Source organism: Terrapene carolina, unplaced genomic scaffold (genome assembly GCF_002925995.2).
Source record: "Terrapene carolina triunguis isolate 2854851 unplaced genomic scaffold, T_m_triunguis-2.0 Scaffold180, whole genome shotgun sequence".
In the NCBI taxonomy this organism is placed as follows: domain Eukaryota; kingdom Metazoa; phylum Chordata; order Testudines; family Emydidae; genus Terrapene; species Terrapene triunguis.
In genome coordinates this window covers 260,089-276,261 of record NW_020664531.1, presented here as the reverse complement: position 1 = coordinate 276,261, position 16,173 = coordinate 260,089, and the positions used below count along the sequence as shown (strand labels likewise).

Below are 16,173 nucleotides of genomic sequence, written 5' to 3'. Positions count from 1 at the left end.
TGGAGAGATCTCCACTGGTTATAATGAAGCTTTCCCCTGCTCAAGAACCTGATGAGCTTTAAGATTTTTTGCCCTGTTTCTTTGGAGGTATTCTATTAAGAGGAAATGCCCAAGGACAAGCAGTTTTTTAAATATTGCATGTTTCTTTTAATAGAAGGAAAAATTAGTGCCTAGCTGTGCAGAATTCCAAAGTCTGTTTTACAGTTAAGAAAGTTATATTTTTTGCTGTCACTAACCTGGTGAGAGTACTATCCTATGACTACTTAATTTTTATTTGTGATATACTCATGGCTGTTTAAAAAGAGAGAGATGGCGATCTTCATTTGGATTTACACTGATTTGAAGTATTTAATTTATTGCTTTCAAAAAGGAGATAAATTGATGGACACGAATAATATTTTAAAATCCCTCCACTAGGTGGCACCAAAGTTCTGGAACTTGAAGAGTTCCTATTGCCACAGAAATCTGCGGATTCCTTTCTGTAGTTGAACATCAACATTTCATCTTCAGAGACTGCTGCCTCAGGTAAATATTCACATTCCTAAAGACAGTTCTACACTTACATAGATCACAGTCGGTATTTCCCTTTTAATGCTCCTGAAAGCAGAATCTTTGTTTCCCTATTTGGGGTTATAATCCACCATTAGGTGTTGTGGTGATGGCTGTGATGCAGTGGACATGATTTAGGTTTCATGAAAGGAATAAGCCACTGGATCTGAATCCCTAAGCAACCAAGCTTCTGTTTTTTCTAATACAAGTTTCATTTAATTTTAATTAAATAAGTCAGGGGAAGAACTCTGAGAGAACATAAGCAAAGTTTTCTAAATAGAATGTTTTCCCAAGAGGTGTTGGCGGCTCTCTAAAAGTTAGAAGTGATTAGAGAATGCTTCTTAGGTTTGTTTATTTTTTATTTGCTCCTGTCATGCACCCACTTGGAATTGATCCAATTTTCAGAAAAAAAATATCAGATCACATTGTTATTTCAAGAACCACACAAGACAAGAGAAGGGCGAAGCTTTGGTCCTTTACAAACACAGCAGTGCTTTTGTATCACCCACTCTCATAGGGAGGCACACATGATGCTATTCTTAGCCCCACCGAACAGATAGACCACTGGACTGAATGGGGATGAATAAGGCCACAAGATACGGCCCATTGTGCACATACATTAGGTTAATACATAGGAGTCAGAATAAGTGCAGCTTAAAACCATTGTTCAGTGCTAGAAAAAAAGTCATTTTTACACACGCACATTCATGGGCCCCCAAACATGCAGAGTTAGATGAAGGATCCTTTAACAATGTAGGATTTGAAAAGTCCAGTAAGGTGTTGAATCCCTCCAATAACCAGAGTGAGAGCGGCATATAGTACGCTGCTAACTTACCCAGCCCTTGGCTTAGTCTTAACTTCAAGCTTCACCAGCTCCCACTCCATGTGAAGTCACCAGCATACAGTATGCTGGAACATCATATGCCCTGCTGAGTCAAGAGTCATAAGGCGGGGCGCATTTTGCACGCAACTAAGTTTAGTACTCATGAAAGATGATAGATCAACAGCTTTGGATGGTAGGCTTCCATTTAACTGCAGAACTATTACAGGCTGGGCAGTGACAATGCCTGCTATCCCACATTGCCTGAGCAACATGCCTCCTACCTGGTCTGGGGACTATTTATAGCCATGAAAAGTATCTCTGTGTCTATCTGTTCAGTGTTGGGCCTCTCAACTGAGATTCCAACAGTTGTGGTGGCTCTTTGCAATGTGGATTAAGAGATCCACCAGCTGGGTGGGCATCACATGGGCAGCAAAGCAGTTGCTATGTTAAGGGACAGTGGTTAAAATTTTCCAAAGTGGCTTTGGCATTTAGTAGCTAGCGGTCATTGAAAAACTCAATGGGACTTACACATCTAAGCATCTATTGCACTTTTGAAAAATTTTACCCACTAATAACCAACAGTGTTAACTTGCTGTTAAAACTCATTCAGTAGCATAATATTAAAAACATGGAGAGCAAAACAGACTTCAGTAGTCTGGTTCTAGTGTGCAGTGAGGTTTCCTGGCACATATGATATCACCTGCAAAGAGCGTGAAGTCGGGATCTAAGAAAAAGCTACTCCATATGTTTACAGAGAACTTTCCTAGGGTAGTATATGTGCCCTTGCTTTAATGATGTGCTGAACAGACCGTCTTACCCTTGTTCTTTGAGGCATCCAGCACATTACTGGAAAGTAGCCAGATTTAAAATATAGGCAATTGAAGGATAGGTCAAATTTTTAACCTTAAAAAAAAAAAAAAAAAAAAAAGTGGGTTGAAGACAACTAAAGGATTAGAGGAAAAATTCTTCAGAGCCACAAAATAGATCTCCGCTCCAAAATTCTGCTTTCTTCACGTGTTCTCATCTTCCATTGATGACAGTTGGAGTTTGACATAGGTATGGAAAGCAGACTAGACAACTGGAGACGCACACTGCAGATTTAAGAAGAGAATTGTGCTCTTGGAGTAGCTGCTTGCCCATATCTGCAAAGGGTCTATTCCCCCCCCCCCCGGTTCTGGTTTGTTTCCTTTATTTATTTACAAGTAGCCTCTCTTGAGACAATTGCAGGTGTTGAACTAGGCTGGCCTGCATTTTGCTCTTCCATTAGCTTGCACCTTTTGTAATAAATAATCTGTCTGCTCCCTGCAATGCAAACTGGAGGGATATTCCTCTTCTGAAGCAGCTGTGCTGGAGAAACTGCTGATGAAGAACAAAATGGGAGCTACTGAGCAATCATTTGGAAACTGGCTATTAAAAAAAAAAAAAGCCAGCTAATTAGAGCTTTGCGGAAGAGACAGCACTTTGTGCAAAACACCAGAAGGTAATCTCTCCAAATCCCATACACTGCCTCTTAAAAAGCTATAATTAACCTCGTAGTATTCACTTTATGAATTAAAATTTAATTAAATATTTTCTGTCCTTAATGAACATATTTTTTCAGCCAGGAAAACCTACTGACAGCTGTATTTCCTAAGAGCAGCAACAACATGCAGGGGACAGATAGACTAAATGAGGGCCCTCAGTCCTGCTCCAACACAATGGATGTAAAATTGGCTACCGAATAGCTGATTTTTTTTTTTAAGCTCATACCTGCCTCCAGGTGAGGTTGGAAAGTATTATCCCCATTTTACAGATTGGGGACCGGGGCATGAGCGGCTAAGTGACTTGCCCAAGGTCACACAGGAAGTCTGTTACAGGGCAGGAAATTGACCCTGGTCTCTTAAGTCTCAGGCCAGTGCCCCAGCCACTGCGCCGTTCCTGCTGTCCATGAATTGTATGCTCCCTGAATTTGCCAACACACAAAGCAGTGCTGAGTAATTGGAGTGATGATGTGGGAACCCCCACAAACCAATTGCCCCTCCCACAAGGGGCAGAAAATGGTCTTTATGCCTCATACCTTTCCAAACAGAGATACACAAACAAGGCTTTCCTCAAACAGTAAAGGGGGTAGGGTGGGAAGTGGGAAAGGGGAAGAGACGAGTGCAACATCCTGATCTTACATTTACAACGTTTGCTTCATCATGATGGTGCAACCAAAATGGCAATGTTGAGTCACAACTACACATAATCCTGTGTTGACACATCATGAAACAAACCTGATCTGTTAGAATACTGTACGTATGTTACATAGATTTCAATACAAATAAAGGTGATGGTACTAGAGTGCTGCAATTCTTTTGTAATGCAAGTTAACACTAGATGAAACTCAAAGGTTCATATAGTTCTAGACATGACAGATCTTTTAACTATTGCAGTGCTCCTGGGACTATCTCCATTTGTATCCATCACGCAGCATTATTTCCTTACTTTAAAAAAAAAAAAAAGCTCAATGAAAATTTTTTCATGGGAATCAAGAAAAAAAATTTCTTCCAGAATCCAGCAGCCCCTCTGATTTTTATAGAAAGAGAAAGTAGAAAGAACATGGCTAAGTTTTGAACTTTATCTCCAGAAATACAAATATCAGGTCTAAATAGCAAAGCAATTATGTTACATAAGTGTTAGTCATTTGTACTAACCTGTGATTAAAAATTCACATGTCTCAGCAGTTGCTCTCATCTTTTTCTGAAATTACATTTTCCATTTCTGAGGCTTGACCTCGGGCAATGGATTTTTGAAGCAATCATGTCTTGATAATTTATTAATGTTAAGTATAAACATTGCAACTTTAAGAGAGTGCTTTGTTTAATAAATACCCAGCAATCGAATGTAACAAGAGGAAATGCAAATAACGTAGACTTCTACTAGAAGTTGCAGTTTTCACAGGCACTGTACTCTGAGCTCTCAACTATAACAAGTTTTATTTTCCATTGCTGTGTGTGGGTGGACAATAGGGTATTTTCTTTTTGTTGTTGCAGTTACTAACACTGCTAAACTGTCAGTTGTCCATACCTTAGAAAGCTTGTAATGTCCTGGTGGGAAGCATTAATTCATTATAACTTGAAAGAGACTAGGTTTTGTTGAATTATGTGTAGTGATGGTAGCTGAAGAATTGCAAAGAGGTTTGGAAAAAAGGGAAAGAGATAACAGGAAGAGACGAAGAATAAAATCTTTCTTCTCCTTTCTGCCCCTTGACTTGTCTCCCCTCTGCATTTTCTTTCTAAAAGTGGCCCAACCTCCTCCTTTCTAGATTTTTGTCCAGTTAGTCTTATTTATGTTGTTTAAACCATTCTGGTTAGGGCATAAGTAATTGGTCCAAGGGAATGGAGGGGGAGGAGTTTGTTAATTCTTGTATCTAGGCTGCCTAGCTGTCATGGTGATAGGTATCACAAAAATTAGTGAAATTTAAATAAAAAAAATAAAGGGCCAAATCATTCCCTCCTGCTTCAAAAACTTGTGGGAGGGGAAGAGCTAAGTGGAAAAACTCTACCGTTTTGTGGAGTTCCCCGCTGATTATCTCTTTGGGTGCAGATGGGGATTCCGGGGCACATGCAAATATACAAAGAGCCAGAGGATCCTCAGGACATCTGAGGAGGTCTAGGACACTTCAGTGATTTTTATGATACTGCCCCTCTCCCATCCCCTGTGGCAGCAAGTCCCCACTGTTTCACTGTCAGGGCCAAAAATCCTCTTTAGTGTAGGGGTGAGCTTTGAGAGTGCAGAATGGGAGTCCACGTAACAGTATCTGAATGTTCATCTTCTGAGAAGTCCCACACATTTGGGGAAGCTCTGCCCCCAGAAACTGCAGAGACAGCCCTTCCCCACCCACACAGATCACAGGTAGGTGCTTCTCTAGCATGGCAGTAAAGAGAGTAGGACACAATGCCACAGGTTCAACCCTCTTCTCCGAACTTAAGGGCCTGATCCTGCTTTGATTGAAGTCAATGGCAGAACTCTTAATGGAGGTCAGTTGGAGGAGGATCAGATGCAAACTTTGGATTCAGTTTTGCTGTTTTTTGGAGGGCAGAAAAACAAACAAACAGGAATTTGTTATTCAACCCAAAGCTGTCAGATCTGTAGGGCAAGCTCAGAAACAGATTCCTTTGGTGCAAAATTTTTTCTTCTTTGGATTATTCTTTTCTGCTCGGAATTAACTGGAAACCTCTGACCACCCTGAATAGTTTCATATTTCAGATTCTTACAGTAAATGTGACAATGGAATCTCCCAATAATTCTTGCCTTCTCTAGACTTAGAACTTCAAGGAAGTATACTAAGAGAAACACCATCCAGCATTAATCATACTATTTTGGTGAAACTAGACTAGTCCCTGCTTGCACTGACTTCTACTGTTCATTATGATGTTGCATTAGCTACTTCCGAGGTACTAGTCCCACCTGGATAATCAGTAGAAGATTTCCCATCTGCTTTAATTATTTCCTGTTCTTTTAACTATGTTATTTGGGTAACATCAACAGTACACTAGGCTTTGATTCAACATTATTAGTGTTTCACCCTTTTAACATCCAGTATTTTACCACTTAGTTATCTGCCCTAATCTTTGACATAAAAAGGATTAGGCTAAACTTATTGAGGACGTTGGTACAATTTATTCTGTACATAATATGCTTCAGTTATTGAACATAGCCTCACAAGTTAAGCATCTAGCAAACTGTACAGCATTTTGCTGTTTTTGTAGCGTTTTGGGGTCCTGGAGGATGGAGAATAATGTAGCAATAGAAGATGATTGTATTTATTTTATAACATATTAAAGATATTGTCATGGTTATTTTTTAGTAAAAGTCAGAGAGAGGTTGCGGTCAACAAACAATAGTTCATGGAAGTCCAAGCCCTGCTGCCCTGAGAGGGGGGAGGGCTGACCGCTGGAACTCCGCCACCTGCGACTCGCTCTACCTCATGGGGCTGACAGCCAGGGCCCTGCCACGCAAGGCTGAAGTTGCGGAGGTCACCAAAAATCATGGAATCCATGACCTCTGTGACGGACTCATATCCTTACTTATATTTAATCAATCAGATAATGCAAATAGGACCTGATGAAGAGCCTACAGATGTTAATAGAGAGATTCCAGTTGATTTCTATGGGCTCTGGATCAGATCCCTAGCACAGCAGTGTTTTAAACACACAGATTATCAATGCTAACAGGGTTCATTTATAATGGTTTCTCTGACCAGTGTGGGAAGGTCTCTTATTTAGGAGGAAAGTCTGATAGAAATCACGTCTCTCACAATAAATTCAAAGTAAAATTAAGCCTCTTGAGTGATCTTGCAATAGAACTTTCAAATGTTAGGATTTTTTTTTCCCCAGACGCGGCTTAATTTTACTTAGAAATCGCTGTAAGCTCCAGGCAGCTGGGGCTCCTGCGGTCAGCCTCCCCTGCCCCCTGCTTGTGGAGCTGACAGTGGGAGCCCCAGAAGTGGGAGAGGGGACCCCACCAGCCCCCCTGGGAGGGTGAAGAACCCTAAGAGGAGTAGAGGGGAGGCTGGAGGGCTGAACTATGGCCTGGGGGCTGCAGAGGGGTGTGGGGGGGCTGATGGGGTGCACGGGTGGTATTGATGCTGGGTTCTGAGCAGATGGGGTGAGTGCTGGGAGGGTGAATTGAGGGCAGTAGGGGCTGATGGAGTAGGGGGGCTGAACTGATGAGGTGGTGATGCTGGGGTTTGAACTGAGGGGGGCTGAAGGACAGGATTAATTGCTGGGCAGGAGACAGGCAGATGTGGGGATGAGAGCTCCTGCAACAGGTGCCAAAATCACCTTATCCAGTACACGTGGGAGAGTGGGGAACACTAATTGTCATATGCACACACCTGAGGATGGGCAGGAGGAGTTTAAAAAAAAAAAAAAAAAAAAAAACAAAGAACGGACCAAAAAAAAAAAAAAAAAAAAATAAATAAAAAAAAAAAAAAAAAAGAAAAAAGATTTTTGATCTCTTGAAGTTAGCAATAGGGAGTATGATTCTCGGGAAATCTATACAGTAAGACCGATCAATATAATACACGATCAGGAAATCACATTAGAGCTGGCATGTGTAAACATGCAGTTTTTTTGCATGGCAGCTAGATCACAACTGACTTTTCTGCCATTTACCTTTCATCAAACAAAGTTCAAACTAACGGCTCAGCCTTTTTTGGCTTGTGTTCTGTAAGGGATAATCCCAGTCTACTTCACCATGCCTATGGAAAACAACAACCTGACATACAATTTTTTTTTTCCATTAAAGCTTTTCAAGTTTACAGATCTGAGCATTGGCGGTCAGAGGTGAAATCTTTTCCTTCCTTCCCCTCCCCCTCCCCCGGCTTCACACCGAGTTCCTTCAACCTCTGCCCCAAAAGTTTTTTATATAGATGGCTCTTACAGGGCCTGATCCAAAGTATGTGTTGAAGTGAAAGGAAAGACTCCCATTTAATTCAGAGGGCTTTGAACCAGACATTTCATCCAAAGAGCTCCTGAAAGCACTTCAAAAACATTAATTAATGAAACCTCAGAAAGGGACTGATTCAATGCCCATTGAAGCGAATAGAAATCTTAACCAGGGTCTTCAGTGGCCATTGTATTGGGCCCAATATTTGTAACTAGGCAAGCAAAGAGCACAGTAGACAAGTGGTATGGTTTCTAATAGAATACAAGTATCTGTATTCCCAGTCCCAACCAGACCATGCTAGATATGAAGTCTATTTTTGTTCTTTGTTCACTACGTTTGTCACTCTCTCAGGGAAAACAACAGAACCTGTTGTATGTTGGCATCTCTCCTTCTTTCCCCAAACCAACAGCAGCTGCTTGAATTTTTCTGAGAGCGGTGCACTACAGTTTCTCCCTAGGAGAGTGGAGGAAACCAGCTCCAAGAGTAACCCTTTTGCTATGTAATCTTTTCTTAAATGCCATCGACTGAATGCCATCACAAAGAGAAACAGCAAATATTGAAAGAGGAATGTGAAGGACATTATGAAAGGGATAAAGCAAGAGAAGGGGAACTGTTCAGACATGTCTCTCAGGAAAGGTGATGTAATATGTACTGTGGGACATAACTAATAGTTGAAATACCTACTTAGAGCTAGAGCAAGTTGTTACTAGAGGGCGCTGTTGTCAAAAACAAAGCAGAGAGCAAGGAATACAATTGATTATTTAGAGCTTGGTTTGATAGAAATAGGGTAGGTCTAACGTTTCAAAGACTATTGTTGAGGCTTAGGTGATTAGTGATTTGATTAGAGGCTTTAAGATCAATGGACGAAAGACATTTTATTGGTGTTTTAAAGAAGTACTGTTTTATTATCATCTATAATCTGTATTTTGGTAGGTTTCAGAGTAGCAGCCGTGTTAGTCTGTATCCGCAAAAAGAACAGGAGTACTTGTGGCACCTTAGAGACCAACAAATTTATTAGAGCATAAGCTTTCGTGGGCTACAACCCACTTCTTCGGATGCTCAGAGGCCCCAATCAGGATTGTGCCAGGTGCTGTACACACACTCGGGTAAATGCTGCGTACTGTATTGGCAAGGGTTAACTGATGTTTAGTCGTATCTTGAAAGTTGCCCTTCATTGCCTGTCTTACCCTCTCATATTTTTTTTAAACGAGATCTTGGCTGCAGCATGAATAATATTTTATTTTTGAAAACTCCAACTCCTGTACTGAGTGTCCCATTGTAAGCAAAAATGCTACACATGCAAACAAGTAGCTGCCTCTAGAAAAAAAAAAGAATGTATGCATTTTCAGGTAGGCGAATTCGTGAATAATGGATAAACAGGCAAACAAACAAGTAGTAACATATGGGCCATTGTAGATTAATTCATTATTGCAAACATAGCAAGAGTCAGACACCAAGGACTCCTAGTATGCAAGTTATATTGAGGAGCTGGAAGCTGTATTTAGAAGTAAGACTGAAATTGTTAATTAGTCAGTTACCCTCTTTCTGCACATGTGGTGAAGTTTAATTTTGTAAAAAATCTGCATGTTTTTTTCAATTAATTTAAAGTGGTTGGACAAAATTGGGGATTTTTTTCTGTTGTCAGCTACCTGATGTTTATAATGGGACTTTAAACATCATGTTTAGAAATTGCAAGTCATATTTACTAACACTTAGTCCTGCTGCAAAGTAGGCATAGGTAACACACACGTACAGTAGTGTTGATAGTGTTGAGTGTTGCCCATGGGTGGGGAAAATGAGTGGTTTTGTTGAATCCCTGAGGATCATCTACTGTCTTCCCCATTCTTGGCGCCCTACACCCTTGTGGCCCTGTGTTGTTGCCACTTCCCTTTTGATCAAAAGGTGGAAGTTGACTAAGGCCTGGTCTACTTTAGGAAATTAGGTTGGCATAACTTCATCGATCAGGGATGTGAAAAATCCACACCCTCCGCAACACAGTTAAACCAGCCTAATCCCTGGTGTAGACAGTACTAGGTCGACAGGAGAATGCTCCCATTGACCTAGCTACTGCCTCTCAGAGAGGTGGAGTACTTACACCGATGGGAGAACCCCTCCTGTTGGCATAGGTAGTGTCTTCACTGAAGCGCTACAGTGGTGCCACTGCAATATTTTAAGTGTAGACAAGCCCTTAGTCTGTCAATAAGAATCCTTAATTAGATAGTTTAACAATAATACATCCAGTAGCCTACTCTATTATATTGTAATAGCACCTAATGGCTGACCAGGTCATGGCCCCACTGTGCATTGTACAGTGTAACTCACAGTCCCTGCCCCAAAGAGCGTACAGTCTAAAAATTATGCATTCGGCACTGAATATACCAGGCCAGGTCCTCAAGCTGCTTTGCGTTGCTCCGGGAGTATACTCAGGCCATAAACCCATTTTAAACCATCCCCTGGCAGGAATCACTCAAGCACAAGAGTGATCCTGCAGTTCCATACCATTGACATATGCCTCGCCCTCTCCCTGCTGCTAATGCAGCAGAGGGAAGGGGACATGGCTACAGAAAAGGGGATATGGTCTGTTGCAGGCCTTTGTAAGTTAGAGCAGCATGGGGATCAGGGCAATGCAATGGAAAGCTTTAAATCACCTTTGCACATCACTTGACTTGCACTCTGTGCTTTTGGGCCATGCCAGCGGATCCGACCCAGAGTGTGTGCAACATCCAGCCCCCTAGGGAGTCTACACTGCAATAAAAACACCCGCGGCTGGCTTGTGTCAGCTGATTCGGGCTCACGGGGCTTGGGCTATAAAATTGCACTCTAGACATTCAGATTTGTGCTGGTGCCTGGGCTCTGGGACTCTCTAGGACTCATAGGATAGCCAATGATTTTCTCTTTGCATGGGGATCTAACCATCCCCTACTTTGCTTGTGTTTAAGGCCAGACCTGAATAAAGCGTTGCTCTTTCACTGTTCCCTTGAAGCTCTAGAGGTTAGCAATCCTCTGTGCTCTTCTTAGCCTCCCCCCACATTCCCTTCCCCAGAAGCCCGCATGCCACTTGAAAAGATTGTCCCCAAACCCTTCTTTTGGAGTCAGAGAACATTTAATACCCTTCCTACAAATCCCAGAACCTTCTCTCTTGTTCCGTTGCTCTCATTCGTGATTGCCTTTTCCGGCAATAAGATGCCATTTTTGGCTTTGAATTGTACATTTTAAAAATCAAACCGTCCTGGCTGAGAAAACTGAGGCACAATGCAAGGGAGCAGGAGCCAGCAGGGAGCTCAAACCACTTGATTCTTCATATTAAATCAGTGGCTTATTTGGACTAAGGAAAGATTGGCCCATCAAAAATGATATTGTATCCATTTCCTGGGGAGTGGAATTCTGTATCTGCCAGGTTTGCCTCCTACCAGATAATTAACCCTTCCTGCAAGTGTAACTGCTGGATAGTGGAGGAAAGATTTAATTTTCTGTCATGACCATGGGATTAATTAAAACATTCCTATCCATTTTTAACGAGCAAGTTGTTACTTACAACAGTGTACCGGCTTAGACTCTCAGTCCCATAAAGTACCAATAGCACATATAGAATCACGGTTAATGAGCTGATTTGGGTATGGTTTCCTTCTCTCCCCTTTAAAATAAAGCAGCTTTTTGGCTACTTTAAAAATTATTGGTTGCTTTCTTCCCACTTACCTCAGCTATACTCTACAATGTATATGGTGATTAATAGCCACTTATGGGCATGGGCAGGCAAGACACCCAGACATTGTGGAGCCAATTCTCTCCTCTACTACACCTTTTGGTATAAAGGGTCCTTAAAAAGCACTAGATAACCTCTGGGGAAAACCTTCCACTTAAGGGAGCTCCCCTGCCAGTGTCGAACAGCCCTTGCTAGCCCAACTCCAAGCCCTTGGCATAGGGGGTTGTCAGGGGTGGAGAGTAGAAGGAAAGCAAAATGGCCTAGGGGAGGGGTGTGTCCACAGTGCATTCCATTCTGGCTATCTGGGCCCATGGGAAGCAGAGAGCAAGCTGGAGCAACCCCAAGCCGGAATATACTGGATCAGAGTACTGGCAATGGGAAAATGCAGCTTAAAGCCCACTTTGCCCCTTTTCCAACCCCGTCCGTGGGCTCTGCACAGGAACAGACTGACTGAGAATCGAGCCCTGCGTATCTATAGGCAGACTTTGCTATCTTACTGTTACCATTTTTTGCATATAAGCCTTACACTGCCACTCTCTCATGCACAGAGACTTACCTTACTGGGGGGTGAGTCCCATTTAAAACAGTGGGACCCCCTCCTGGAGCTATCACAGTGGGAATAAGCATGACAAAATAGAGCTCTTAGTTATAAATATTGTAAATGTAAACAATGAGTACAAGTTATTTGCTCAGTGGTTAGAAGCAGAAAGAGAGAGAGAGAGAGAGAGAGAAAGGGTGGCAGGAGCAGCGTATAACACATTTTTGCTTTTTTAAATGTTTCATTGTATAACTAATTATAACTGAATAAATTGCTAAGGTCTCGCCTCCTGCAAACACTCTCCTACCAAACATAGGATCTGATTGTGCTCACTTCCACCAGTATAAAATCAAGCATAACTGAGAGCCATATTTTTTTATATATATATATATATATATATATATACACACACACACACACACACACACACACACAAGTATACAACTGGTGTGAAAGGAGAATTGGGACCATGTGACAATTACAGGATTGGGCCCTCAGTTGTACTGCAAGAACTGAGCCAAATGGTAATCTGTTTTTCCCTAAACTCAGGATGCAGCTCTTGATCTAATTTTTTCATTTGAATCAACTTTAACTATGCAGCACTAAATCTCTTTTCCTGCAGTGTAATCTAGTTTCTGTTCCCCATATGGAATTATATTTTCTTTTTTGTAAACACAAACCACATGAGACACACGTTTTGGCTCCTGGGGAAAACCCCCGAAGACCATGGGTTATAGAAAACACAATTTCTGTTTTGAAGCAAAGTGCAGTTTTTAGGTTTATCAGCATTTTTGATTCCCAACCAGTTTCTGCATGCAGAAGAACACAGCCTTAAAAGGGCAATGGTACATGCTCTGGCAACTAATTTTTTTTTTTTAAATTACTTATCTAGTAAAGTCAACCTGCATGATGAAAGTGGCTCGTCACACTCGTGAAATGCATTAGTCACAAAACACACCCTTCACCACTTCAAGAGACTGATTACGGTGTACACCGTACTGTGTCTAACAGAGCAGGCCTCTCTTTTGTGGGCAGAAAATCCACTCCTCTTTGTGTACACAATGCTATGGGTCACTCCACAGTTTTTCCATTATCTTTTATATATAATCATAATTTCTCTCTATCAGTCATAAGCATAAAACCAAACCCACCCGTTCATATTTATGGAATGAGCAATTTATTTTCCCTCTTGCCTCCCCATCCCCCCAATTTAAAACATTTTTAGCTATGATGTTGAAAGGTTCCAGCCAGCATTGTACAACCTGCAAGGATGACCTTGTCCTTGTGACATCTCAAGGGGAAGAGAAATGCACGTTGTAAGTGTGTTAGCACTGACAAACTTCATAGAACAGAGTCAGCTGGGCAATGGATACCAGGCCTGTTCCTCAATGTGGAACCTCTGTTTGTTCTGTCAGTTAGTAGCTGGACACTGCAGAGAGCGAGTGCATGTGGGCATGCAGCAAACTGAGAAGATGTAAGGGGTGCTCTCACTTTGGATGATGGAAGAGCTGGCAAGGCCTGGAAAAGCTAGAGCGGCTGGAGTCCTAAGGGAGGGAATAAGGTGAACATGACTGCCTTTCTACTACAAGCTATTAAACCATTTTAGAGAGGGATCCGGGAGGCCAGCCTTAGGCCTGAGAATTTACAACAAACAAAATAGGGGATTAACAGCAGTGTGTTGCTTCCAGTTTGCATACTCCAAGCAGAGTGGAATTGGCATGTTACATCAGAAGGGGCCAGCCATGACATAGCTAATAATACATTTGAAATACCACCTGAAAATGAGTATTTCTACTTTGTGCCAGAAGAACAGTGAGCATAGAAGGGCTGCTAAAAACAAGATGGAAAAAAAAAAGACAGTAATGTGCATAGTAAATTGGAGTGGCGGTGGCGGCTATGTTTAACAATTAATATTTTATTCTATCTAATCTTGATCCAACCTATTGAACAGATGAAAATATTCCCAAGGTTATAAAAATATTTTTCAGAGTCAAAAGTTGTTTTCATGAGTAATGGGAAGAGTGAAGTGCAAGGAGAGCCCAGCCCTGCCCATTCTATTGTACTACAAGCTAGAGTACTCTGTTTTGGGCGTTGCCTGGGAATACCAAACTTCAGAGTTGGCAGTCTTGTCACATTGTAGGAAAGTGATGAACATAGGCTTAAAGGGGGAGGTAATTGTGTCTGCGAACTTCAGCACCTAGTAGGAAATGGCTAATACAAACCTGATGAGAGGAAAAGCTAAGAGATTGGTCAAGCATAGGTGTTGGTGCTTTACTTATTACCATTGATTCCAACAATTTTACCTCTTTGGAAGAGCATTATGGGAAGTAGGGGTAAGATGTTGACAAGAGCAGCAGTGTTTTAAGTGTTTAGTGTATATAGAGGGCAGCTAGAGGAGACTGGTGTTTTCATAAAATTGAACTTAACACTTCAGAGCTAAATTTCTCTCTCACTCACACTTCAAGCGAACATCAATATTACTCATTCACACTGGCATCAGTTGGTCTGACTAGCGTGAAAGGATTGCAACTGAAATTTTTAACATCACAGAAGATGGCAAGTTACGTTCTGGAAAACTAGAGCATCTTGCTGACTTGTAAAGATGACGCTTTGCATGCAAAGTAATTCATTGGCTAGTTATTAAATCCTGTCTAAAGAGCTTTTCTTCACCTTTGGATAGTGCTTTTAGAAACTGAGAAGACTCTCTAATACTTTGTTTTATCATGAATATTCTTCCAAATAATCAAAATGCCTGCAGCCTGGAGATCTGTGTGCAAAAGTGTAGTATGGTTTGTAGAATACATTGTCTTTAAAATTAAAAAACAAAACAAAAATCACCACAGAAGCACTACTAGGGTTACTGTATTGTATTCCCCTGAACATGTGCAAGCGTATTGCAGAAGACACTATCCAAATAAATGTTCAGTGAGGTTGTAATTTCCTGTTGGAGCAGCAAAGAAAACAGGGTCATCGATTTAAACCAAGAATACAAATGATTTCCTCTACACAAAGCTGCCAAATGCTTGAAGTTATTGATTCCCCCGCTGCTAATCAAACACTTCTGGTTCTGTGATGTGCATCAGATTATTGATAAAGTAAACATAGTTAACTGAATTAAAAAGACTGTAGCAGAGACTAGGATCCTTGTAGAAAAGCATCTACATTAAAATAAAAGAGTAAAAATATTCTGAAGTTTAATTATTTTGTAGATTCACATTTCTGGAACTTGAGTCTATTTAAACAAACATACAAACAAACCCTGAAAGGACTGAAGAGAACCCTTGCCTTGAGAAGCCAAAAAAGAAAAAACTTATAAGAAGAGATGCTCAGAATTTCAAGGCACTGGGAAGAAATTACCTCAAAACAGCAATTGAAACCTAAAAAGACATGTCAGTGGCACTTTAAAAAACAGTTATTTTAATTTTATTTATTTATTTTTATCAGCAGGAGGCCTGCACAGTTGTCTTGCATTGTTGCAGCAAGAGCTGAGCACAGCTGAGGCCTGGCCTTGGAACATGTCATTTTGAAGATAGCACATACGGTATTAATAAATGTAGAACAATAGTTGCTGTCAAGTTGGTTACAACGCAGTAGTTCACTGAAGGGAGCCTGACAGTGTCAAAAACCATTAGAGCAAAGCCTGAGAGTGTTTTATATGCTTCAGCTGAACCCAAAAGATGAATTGATGCCCTGGATCTGGTCTTAAGGCATCTGTCTACTTTAGAGAGTGTATGTTTTTTTTTTTTGAAGAAGCAGGCAAACAATTGCTTTCCCCCACCCGCCTTTTCTTTTGTCATCTGCATAAACTCAGACAGTAAGAAGAACAGACACAATGGAACAGATTCTGCTGTGATATAAACAGATGAACTCTACTGGAATCAATTGAGGCTTCAATGAAGTTGCTCCTACTTGTACCATGTCTGAATATGGCCTCCTATTTCTTATGTTGCTAGAGCAGAGTGGCCCACTGGTTAGAGCACTGGATTGGGACTGGAGAGAGTTGGTTTCTACTCTTGGCTCTGCCGCTGGGTGACCTTGGGCAAGTCATGTCACCAATCTGTGCCTTAGTTTCCCCATCTGTAAAATGGGACTCCTAGTACTGACATCCTTTGTAAAGAGCTTTGAAATCTACTGATGAAAAAGTTC

At 41.3% G+C, this 16,173-nt stretch overlaps 1 protein-coding gene across 1 annotated transcript in view; it reads left to right on the top strand.

Annotated features, from left to right (window-relative positions):
* Nucleotides 1-423: 423 nt before the first annotated feature.
* Nucleotides 424-16,173, top strand: part of LOC112113137 (cytochrome c oxidase assembly factor 1 homolog) — a 38,260-nt gene continuing 22,510 nt past the window's right edge. Inside the window, exon 1 of the mRNA XM_024209323.3 lies at nt 424-525. The gene's annotated coding sequence lies outside the window, so the exon portion shown is untranslated. The remainder of the gene's footprint in view (nt 526-16,173) is intronic.